This window comes from Ursus arctos, unplaced genomic scaffold (assembly GCF_023065955.2).
Source record: "Ursus arctos isolate Adak ecotype North America unplaced genomic scaffold, UrsArc2.0 scaffold_258, whole genome shotgun sequence".
Lineage (NCBI taxonomy): Eukaryota > Metazoa > Chordata > Mammalia > Carnivora > Ursidae > Ursus > Ursus arctos.
Genome location: NW_026622939.1, coordinates 28,705 through 31,168, shown reverse-complemented (window position 1 = coordinate 31,168; position 2,464 = coordinate 28,705). Strand labels below are relative to the sequence as shown.

At 51.1% G+C, this 2,464-nt stretch overlaps 1 pseudogene; it reads left to right on the top strand.

The window, feature by feature from the left end:
* The first annotated feature begins 4 nt into the window (after positions 1-4).
* LOC123000530 (prohibitin-2-like) lies at positions 5-653 on the top strand (annotated as a pseudogene).
* Positions 654-2,464: the final 1,811 nt, after the last annotated feature.

Sequence of the window (2,464 nt, the reverse complement as noted above, 5' to 3'; positions counted from 1 at the left end):
CCAGTACCCCATCATCTAGGACATTCAGGCCAGACCCTAAAAAATTTCCTCTCCTACAGGCACCAAAGACCTGCAGATGCTGTCTCAACCCAACGCCGTGGAACCTCCCAGCATGTACCAGTGCCTAGGGCTAGACTAGGAGGAATGAGGACTGCCATCAACTGTCAAGGAGGTGCTCAAGGGTGGCGTGGCCAAGTTCAACACCTCGCAGCCGATTACACAGCAGGCCCAGATATCCTTGTTGATCTCGTGGGAGCTGACACAGAGGGCCAAGGAATTCAGCCTTATCCTGGATGATGTAGTCATCACAGAGCTGAGCTTTAGCTGAGAGAGTACACAGCTGCTACGGAAGCCAAACAAGTAGCTCATCAGGAAGTCCAGGGAGCCCAGTTTTAGGTGGAAAAAGCAAAGCAGGAATAGCAGCAGAAGACTGTGTAGGCTGAAGGTGAGGCTGAGGCCACCACGATGCTTGGAGAAGCCCTGACTGAGAATCCTGGCTACATCAAACTGGGCAAGATCCAGGCAGCCCAGAACATCTCCAAGACAACTGCCACATCACAGAACTGTATCTCACTGCTGAAAACCTTGTGCTCAATGTACAGGATGAGATTTTCACTTTGAAAACTGACAGCCTTGTCAAGGGTAAGAAATGAGCCTAGTGATGGAGAACTCCCCACCCCCAGAGAAAAAGTGAATCTGCTTTTCCCCTGGTTTTTGAGGAGCCAGTGTGGGGTCCAACAGACCCCATCCTGCCCCTGGTACCATGTCATAGTCCCCTCTGTGTCTGTTCTCCCCGCCCTTCCTGGATGAACACAGACTGGCCAATTTTCAAGGAAACGACTTTCCTCTTCCCGTGTTGGCCAGGGGTGTTGGGCCAGTATGATTTCTGAGTGATTTCGTACAGTACTGGTTCCTCCTTCCAGGTTGGGGGGTAATAACCACCATCCCAGGAATTCTCAATAAAAAGAAATAATAAAAGGTATAAGGATTGGGAAGGAAGAAATAAAACTGTCATTGTTTGCAGATGACATGACTGTTGTCTGTGTAGAAAATTCCAAAGGGTTCTGCCCCAAGATAGCAATGTAGGAAGATCCTGAACTTACCTCCTTCATGGACATAGCAAATCTATACCCACTTATACAGCAATTCCTCCTGAAGAAGAACAGAGAGCTGACTGAACAGCTTCTGCACAACAAAAGATAGGGAGACCACACAGAGAACATTGAGATGGAGACACAAGTAAGGGAATCCCACCCCCAATGCTGCAAACTGCAGTGGGGAGAGAGAGAGTACTGAGGGACCATGAGCAGATTCATCTGCCCCGGGCAGAGGAAAAAAAGCTGTGGCTTAAAAGAGCAACTAGAATATAAAGGACTCCGCCTCAGAACTCCACCGAATGGCAGGGGAGCTACTAGAACTCTCTCTGGGTCACAGGGCCTGCCAAGTGCCATGGTTTACTTTGCCCCACCACCTTGATAGCCTGGATGGGAGCAGGGGCCAGGCGCCATAACTGGCCTACCACCTCAGTGAGCCCCAGGCCCCAGTCCAAGAAGTCCCACCAAGACAGCCCCAGTGCACTGCACAGTGGGGCACACCTGGTCAACACTCACTACAACTCCAGCTGACATAAGGGCAAAGTACCCCAGAACTCTCTAGGCCCACACCACTTCAGCCCCAGATGACTTGCTAGGGCACTCCTGGCACAGAGCACTCTGTGACCTCCTGGCTCATGTCTGCTTTGGCTCTAGTGATACCACCAGGACACACCAGCTCATGCCCCACCTCGGTTTCCGCCAGGGAGTGAGGGAATCCACTGTGCTGAGCACCGGCAGACCACCACCTGCTCCCACTTTAGCTTCAACTGCCCTACCAGGACACCCTGTGCATAGAGAGCCCCAGAACTACCCCAGCCCATGCCCAATCCAGCTTGAGCATTCCCACAAGGACAGCCCCAGCACAGAGTGCCCTAGGATCCCAGCACACAGCAGCCACAGCTCCAGCTATCCAGCCAAAGTCACCAGGCACACATGGTCTACACAGGGGATGACCGTACACAAGACCATTCTTGCAAGGTTAGGAGAAGTAGCTGTTCCACCTAATTCATAGAAACAAACACAGAAAGTCAAACCAAATGAGGAGACAAAGAAATATGATCCAAAAGAAAGAACAAGATAAAACCTCAGAAAAAGAACTAAATGAAACAGAGATAACCAATCTACCTGATAACGAGTTCAAAGTCATGGTCATAAAGATGTTCACCAGGCTAGGGTGGATGAACTTAGTGAGAACTTCAACAAAGAGACAGAAAATATATTGGGGTGCCTGGGTGGCTCAGTCGGTTAAGCATCTGCCTTTGTCTCAGGTCATGATCCCAGGGTCCTGGGATGGAGCCCCACATCAGGCTCCCTGCTCAGTGGGGAGACTGCTTCCTGCTCTCCCTCTCCCTCTGCCACTCCCCCTGCTT